General features: G+C 33.3%; 1 non-coding gene across 1 annotated transcript; it reads left to right on the top strand.

The window, feature by feature from the left end:
• Positions 1-250: 250 nt before the first annotated feature.
• On the top strand, positions 251-357 carry LOC146902775 (small nucleolar RNA R71). The gene has a single exon (XR_015024402.1). It is a non-coding gene; the product is annotated as a small nucleolar RNA R71 (small nucleolar RNA).
• Positions 358-8,530: the final 8,173 nt, after the last annotated feature.

Raw genomic sequence — 8,530 nt, 5'->3', positions numbered from 1 at the left:
TAGAGCTTCGATTTGTTTGTTCATAGCTGCTTGGTTAGCAAGGATAGCAGTTTGTTCACTCACCCCAAACACTCCTCTTTCTTTCTTCTTAGCTTCAGCCCGATACTCATTTCCAGCCATGTTCTCAATTAAAGCTTGGACTTCATGATCAGTTTTGCTCTTGAGACTACCTCCCGCGGAAGCATCTAAGAACATTCTAGTGTTTGGTGTTACCCCCTCAGTGAAGATTTGAAGGTATTGTTTCTCGGTGAACTCATGATTAGGGCATCTCTTAAGAAGCAAATTGAATCGCTCCCAAGCATCATACAATGATTCACCTTCTCCTTGCTTGAAGTTAGAGATCTCCATCTTCTTGTCCCAATACTTAGACATAGAGAAATATTTCTCCAAGAACTTCAGCTCTAACTCTTCCCATGTTTGGACAGTCCCGTTTGGTATTGTTAGCAACCAATCTTTTGCCCTTCCCGTCAAGGTGAAAGGAAATAGCCTTAGTTTCTTTTGTGCTTCCGTCACGGTGGCTGGTTGCACACAAAACTCGCAGGTTTCAGCAAAGCGGCTCAAGTGTTCATGAGGACTCATAGCTTCAGTCCCATCGAATTTCTTGTCCCTCAAACCGTTGAGGACAGTTGTCTTGATGTCGAAAGCTACGGGGTTAGCTGATTGAAAAGTATGGGTCAGTTGACTGCGATGAGTGGCTAATCCGTAGTCTCCTAGCTTAGGTCTCGGTGGTACAACTCCTTCTCCTTCCATAGTTGCAGATTTAGGAGAAGAGATTGTTTCAGATTCAGTTGAGAGTGGCTCCGGTATTTGTTCTCGAACACCCGGTGGAACGGACTGAGCTAACCTTTGCGATCGGACAGCTTTCCGAAGTGCTCTAGCAGTTCTTTCAATTTCCGGATCGTACTCTAAGTCGTCTGAGCTCTGTTTACCTCGCATAAACAGCAAAATACCTTAGTAGCACTGCACAACGCAAAGTAATCAAGTGAATATGAAAACAGAAAAATAAAAATTAAAAACAGAAAATTAAATTGCAAAAACCCTAAATTATAACGTAATTGCCTTGTTGAAATAAATCAACAGTCCCCGGCAACGGCGCCAAAAACTTGATAGACGTTTGGCAACTGCACCAAATACTATCGAAGTAGTAAAAATATCGATCCCACGAGGACTGTTTTTAACTTCAATAATTCAATTTCGTTATATAATTAGGATGTGTAAAGTTTATTTTTAGTTTGCCACTAGGCAGAAGATTTGGTTTGATTTTATGAAATCAAATAAAAGAAATTAGATTTGATTAAGAAAATATGAGAGAAAGATGAGATCAGATCCGTCGAATCCTCTAAGTTCCCCTAATTGGTCTACTGCACCTATTTGTTATGAACCCTCTTCTAGTTTACGATGATTAACAAATTAGCCCTAATCAATCCCTTGAGTTAGGACCCTCTTCTTAAACTACAGCCCCTAATTCCTTAGGTGGTCTAATAATTCTTGAAGGTTTTACCGAACGTTAACCTATTATCACTAACAAACGATTATCTATTCCTAGACTAACCCTGTTTATTAGAACAATTCAATTAGGTCTAAGTCGAAAGCCATGGTCAGTGGTCATTCGTTCTCACAAAATCAAGTTATATGTGATCAAGATATAAAAAGCATTAAGAACAATTGAATTGAATAAACTAGAATTGAATTCATAAACAAAATAGAGTTTCACAGCAACATGTGTCAATTAGGGTTACAAAGATTCATCTCGGATCTAATCTCTAAGAGATTTAGCTACTCATAATCGAGTTTACGAATAGCATAATCAATGAAATAATTAAAACATACATGAATTGGTAAAAGGTTGAAGAAATCGCCCTTCTAGCCGTCTCTGATGTCTCAAAATCGCACTTTGCTCTCCAAAATCGTAACCCTTGTTCTTCAGATTGAGTGCGGTATTTATAGAAGTCATGGGTCTGACCCGTCAAAATTGCGCCGCGCCATGTATATAGGCGTGCCGCGATTTCCCTCAAACAGGGAGGATGTAATTTTGCTTCAAAAATCGCAGCACGGCTTGAAATTGGCGTGGCGCGATTTCCTTCGAACAGACTTAAATATGTAAGCTTTTTGCACTCCAGAACAGTATAAATTACATGAGAACTCTATCAAAATGTCACAATAAGTCCTAAAAATTACGTAATGACAGCATGTCATCAAGTCCATTGCATACTCATTAAAGATGGGGGCTTTAGGCCCGGCAGCTTTATGCTCAAACTACGTTGGGGGCTTTAGGCCCGGCATCTTTATGCTCAAACTACGTTGGGGGCTTTAGGCCCGGCAGCTTTATGCTCACTTGTTGAAGAGCCTAATTACGCTCATATATGTTTCTGAATGGTACCACATGCATATGCATATCAAGAAGTTTCACGATGGTTTAAGTTGTTAAGTTATTAAGAGTTGCATTGTCAAGATGAGTCGTGTTGTCGAGTCAAGTGCTAAGTTGAACATGATGTCTTATGTTGATTATAAGACGATAAATGATTATTGTTATTGACGTTTATGATGCTCTGACGATGATGTTTGTTTATGATTTGATATGATGCTAATTGATAAATGTTTGATATGTTAACAACGTTTTGTGTTGTTAAATGCATTTTGATGAATTATATGCTTAATTTATTGACTGTGAAATCTCACCCCTTCTGCTTGAAAATGTTGCCCTTCGTATGGGTAACTTTCAGGTATTAAAGACTAGAAGTGTTCGTGAGTGGACTCCTCACTTGTGTCTAGGTGCTCTGATACGTAACGGGATGGGGCTTGCTTTCATATCTATTCCTTACGTGTCTTTTATGAACTTTTTATGAATAAGTATTGAACCAAATTATGAGATTTTTCTGATAAGGCCTGCGTGCCAAGACTTTATTCATGTTGAACTATTTCCGCTGCGTATTTTCAGACTTTTATGATGTTGGACCTGGAAGGATATTTATTAATATCTATTTTATGACTTTCAAGTAGCATGTGACATTCCGTTTATGATTTAAATACTCTTATTTAATATGAAATTTTTATGTTGGGAAAACGGGGTGTTACAATATCATGCTATAAAATGTTTAAGATGATTATGCATTCTGTAACACCCCGTTTTTCCCAACATAAAAATTTCTTAAATATAAGTCAGAGTTTAACAACTTTAAACGGAATGCTACACTTCTTAAAAATTCATAAACTGAATAAATAACAATTTATTCTTCAAAATCGTTTAACATAAGTAATTCAAAAACCTTGCAGCGGAATTAGTTCAACAATAAAAAAGTCTTGGCACGCAGGCCTCATCATAAAAGTCTCATAAATCTTAGTTCAATAATAATTCTTAAACTTCAAAAACAATACGTAAAGGAACAGAAAATAGTATCAAAATCCCCACCCCGTTACGTATCAGAGCACCTAAGACACACTTGTGAGGAGTCCATTCACGACCGCAACTAATCCTGGTTACCTGCAAGTTACCCATACGAAGAGCAACATTTTCAAGCAAAGGGGTGAGATTTCTCAAACAATAATATTAAGCAGGTAACTCATAAACTACATTTAACATATATAATTCATTAATTATATCCAACAACTTAACTTTTTTAACTAGTATCATTAATCTTCTTATATTAGTCATAAAACTATCATAATACTAATCATAAACATCTTCATATATCATCAATTACTAATCTTAAACACCATAATCATCCATAAAACACTTCGTTAATAGCTCATCAACTTGACATCTTAACATCTTAACAACTCGACAACTTGACATCTTAACATCTTAACAACTTAATAACTCGGCAACTTGACATCTTGACATCTTAAATCATCTTAAATCATCTTAGACATCTTCAATATGCATGTGGTACCACCAGGGCATTAAGCCCCCATCTCTAAGGTCATAAATAGACCTGTCGGGCATTAAGCCCCCATATCTGACTATGCAACGACACAACTCTAATGCAACGACATAACTTTCGTACAACTTAGACAACTTCATGAGCATCTCTAAATCACACATCTTTAAATAACACATCTTTAAATCAAACATCTTCAAAAAAACACGTCTTTATATAACACGTCTTTAAATCACACATCCTTAAATAGCACATCATCAAATATTCACATCTTTTAAAAATAAAATGAAAATAACATCATTTAATATCTCATCAATTCAATTCACTATAACAATTATCTTCAAAAATTCACTTTAAAAATATAATATATTATTTCAAACTAAATTAGTATTGAATCTTCGATCAACAGACATACATATATTGTAACAAAACAAACAAACATAAATATATGACAAAAATCTAATACAGAATAGCAGTGTCGCAAGTCATTATCATCACAGCCAACGAGTCTCAATTAAAAGGACATAGAAGATAGCGACATGATTAATTATAGGCCTCTCATAAACTAGTTCTTATTCAGTATATCTTTGCAAATTCACTTTAAAGTATATAAATTCAATTTATAGTATAAATAATAGTTGGAGGTATGAATTTAAAAACCATAACTCAGAAGAGGGGTATATGTCGAACAATGGATATGTACAATCGGTACAGTAACTAGGTACTTCAAAACACTAAAAACTAGTTCAAGGAACATATATATAATTAATTTTTACTTTTGCTTATATATTTATAACTCAACATAACCACAATTAAATCACAGATTTAACACATCAGCATCATGAATTTAGAAACAATCACAACAACAAAGTAGAACATAAATTTAACATCTCAATTCATTAAAGGAAAACATAGAAGAAAAACATAAACCTTTCCCTACCCATATGTTCATACAACCCTTACGATGAATAAAACTCCCCCTTACAAACTCATCCTAAAGCATGTTAGATGCAATCTAATGATTCACAGACCTAATATTAGTGAAAGATAGTCTCACTCTTACCTTAGATTGTATTTCTGAAATCAAAAGCAGCGTTCTTCGTTCCTAGGGTTCTCTCTCTCTGAGTTCTCATCTTTCTTCAAAAAGCGGTTTAACGTATCCTTATTTATAATACTAATCACTCTTCCTAAATCTATTTAGGCTCAATAACTTATTCTTCTTTCTATTCTAACCTCCAATTCTACTTACACTAATAATTCTCATATTCTAATAAATAATAGAATAATGCCACATAATAAAATACTAACACCTCATATATATAAATAAATCACATAAATAGATTCTAACTTAATAAAAATATATAAATAAAAGGAGGGCGTTATGTAACACCCCGTTTTCCCAACATAAAAATTTCATAATTTTTTTTTTTGATAATTAAAAATCAGAGTAATTCAACTTTAACGGAATGCTACACTTCTTAAAAATTCATAAACTGAATAAATAGCAATTTATTCTTCAAAATCATTTAACATAAGTAATTCAAAACTTCGCAGCGGAATTAGTTCATTCAACATAAAAAGTCTTTGGCACGCAGGCCTCATCATAAAAATCTCAAGTCTTGTTCAACATTTATTCATAAAAATCCATAAGTAATACGTAAGGAATAGAAATAGAAGACATAATCTCATCCTGTTACGTATCAGAACACCTAAGACACACTTGTGAGGAGTCCACTCACGACCGCAACTAATCCTAGTTACCTGCAAGTTACCCATACGAAGAGCAACATTTCCAAGCAGAGGGGTGAGATTTCTCAAACAATAATATTAAGCATATAAACCGTATAAAGTACATTCAACAACTTAAACATCTTATAATTCATTAATCACATATCTAACAACTTAAACTTCCTTAACTAGTGTCATTAATCTTCTTATATTGGTCGTAAAACTATCTTAATACTAATCATAAACATCTTCATATATTATCAATTACTAATCTTAACATCATCATACAACATCAAATAATAGTCTCCAACAATCATCACATAACATCAATATTAATCACAAACGTCACCACATTTCATCAAACATTATTTATAAGCTTCAACACCTAATATCAAATATAATCATAAGCATCATCATGTAATTTTTCATAAGTATTATTATCAAAACATAGCATTACCGAAAACAACTTCATAATCAAATTCGTAATCAACTTCATATATCAACATAATTATAACTCATGTAACATCTTATCATAAATCATTCGTCTTCATTCATCATAGCACTTCATTAATAACTTATCAACTTGACATCTTAACAACTTGACAACTTGACATCTCAACACCTTAACAACTTCGACTCGACTATGCAACTTCTGTAACACCCCGTTTTCCCAACGTAAAAATTTCTTAATAAAATCAGAGTTTTTCTTCACAAAACGGAATGTCACATTTCTTAAAAATCATAAATGGAATAAATAAATATTTATCCTTCAAGTTCAATCAACAAATTATTTAATATCTCGCAGCGGAATTAATTCAACATCTAAAATAGTTTTGGCACGCAAGCCTCATCTTAAATGATCTCATAAATTCTTAGTTCAATAATAATTCTTAAACTTCAAAAAGGCAATACGTAAAGGAATAGAAAATAGTATCAAAATCCCCATCCCGTTACGTATCAGAGCACCTAAGGACACAGTGAGAGATAGTCACCCACGACAGCAGCTAATCTTGATTACCTGCAAGTTACCCATACGAAGAGCAACATTTTCAAGCAGAACGGGTGAGATTTCTCAAACAATAATATCAAGTTTATAAATCATAAATTACAACAACTTAAATATCATTAACGTATCTTAAACTTCATTAACTAGCATCATTAATCTCCTACATTAGTCATATACTTCATCTTATATCATCTTAATCATAGCATCATATATCATCTTAATCATAGACATAAACATCATCATATAACACCAGTTACTAATCATAAACATCATCATACATCATCAAATAATAATCACAAACATCATCACATATATTAATCACAAACATCATCACATATCGTCAAATATTAATCATAAACATCATAGCATTATCAAACATAGCATTATTATAACAACTTCATAATCAAATTCATGGTCAGCTTCATAATCAAACATCAACTTCATATTCAACTTATAAATCAATCTTAACAACTTGACATCTTAACCTCTTAACAACTCGACATCTCTTAACAACTTGACATCTTAACCTCTTAACAACTCGACTCCACTATGCAACTTCAACTTCTTAAAATCATCTTAAATCATCTTGATATGCAAATGCATGTGGTACCATTCAACAACACATATGAGCGTAATTAGGCCCTTCAACAAGTGAGCATAAAGCTGCCGGGCCTAAAGCCCCCAACGTAGTTTGAGCACAAAGGCTGCCGGGCCTAAAGCCCCCAACTTTAATGAGCACAAAGGCTGCCGGGCCTAAAGCCCCCAACTTTAATGAGCACAAAGGCTGCCGGGCCTAAAGCCCCCAACATAGTTTGAGCATAAAGCTGCCGGGCCTCAAGCCCCCATCTTTAATGAGTATGCAATGGACTCAACTCCTACAACTTAGACATCTTGAACTTCTTAAACAACTTATATGATTCCAATAATTTGGACAACTTCTTACGACTTCACAACTTAGACCGACACTTACAACTTTATGACATTAATGGTCAACAGCATCATAAATAACACATATAGTGCATAAATAACAAATCTCACATCATTAAATAGCATCATCGTCAAATACAAAATCGTTAAATAGCACATCAACACACATCATCAAATAGTTCATCGTTTACACATCAGAAAAACCAAATTGAAATAATGACAAAAAGAAATTACAAAAGAGCCAATTCAGCCAAGGGATAATTAGATTACGTTCACTCAGCTTTTTGTCATTAGCAAGAATTTAAATAATTAAATTAAACTAGAACCTTTTAAAAGAATAATATTATGTATTCTATATTGTTTAGATACTACATAGAAGGCATCATAAAAGGATTAGGAGCACATGCACAATAGTTAACCAGGTAATTATCATAAACAATTTTTGTGACCATAATTATAAAATATCGCATACCGAACCGTATCACACAATTTAACAAGTCAAACATGTAGATTTTCTAAAACTAATGATAACAAGTCAACACATTATCTTTCACTCAATCTTATTATTTCTATAATCTAATCCTACAAACTTTCATGATCATGGGTAAGATCCTAATTTAGAAAGCTTACATGACGGCTACACCTCTATTTTAAACTAAAATAATTAACAAAATAATTCTGAACCTATTTCGGTTAAAATTTGTATCCAAAGGATATCAGATGCGAACAACAAAGAAAGAAGAAGGCACTACGTTGAACCAGCAGCCACAAAAATCACAAATATAAGTAAATAACTAATTTCAGAATCTGAATAACTCACTTTTGTTTACAAGTTTCAAAATACAATATAACTACAATGGAATCACGAATTTAGCACATGAAAATAAGGAATTCAGAGACAACAATATAACCAAAATCACAGCAATAAATTATAGCACAGATTTAACATGAATTCAATAAAAGATCATTAAAAAAAACAATAGAAAACAAC

Source organism: Medicago sativa, chromosome 8, assembly GCF_051527215.1.
Source record: "Medicago sativa cultivar Bolivia chromosome 8, Bolivia_mono, whole genome shotgun sequence".
Classification (NCBI taxonomy): domain Eukaryota; kingdom Viridiplantae; phylum Streptophyta; class Magnoliopsida; order Fabales; family Fabaceae; genus Medicago; species Medicago sativa.
The sequence above is the reverse complement of the archived record's forward strand: the minus strand, read 5'-3'. Positions and strand labels throughout refer to the sequence as shown.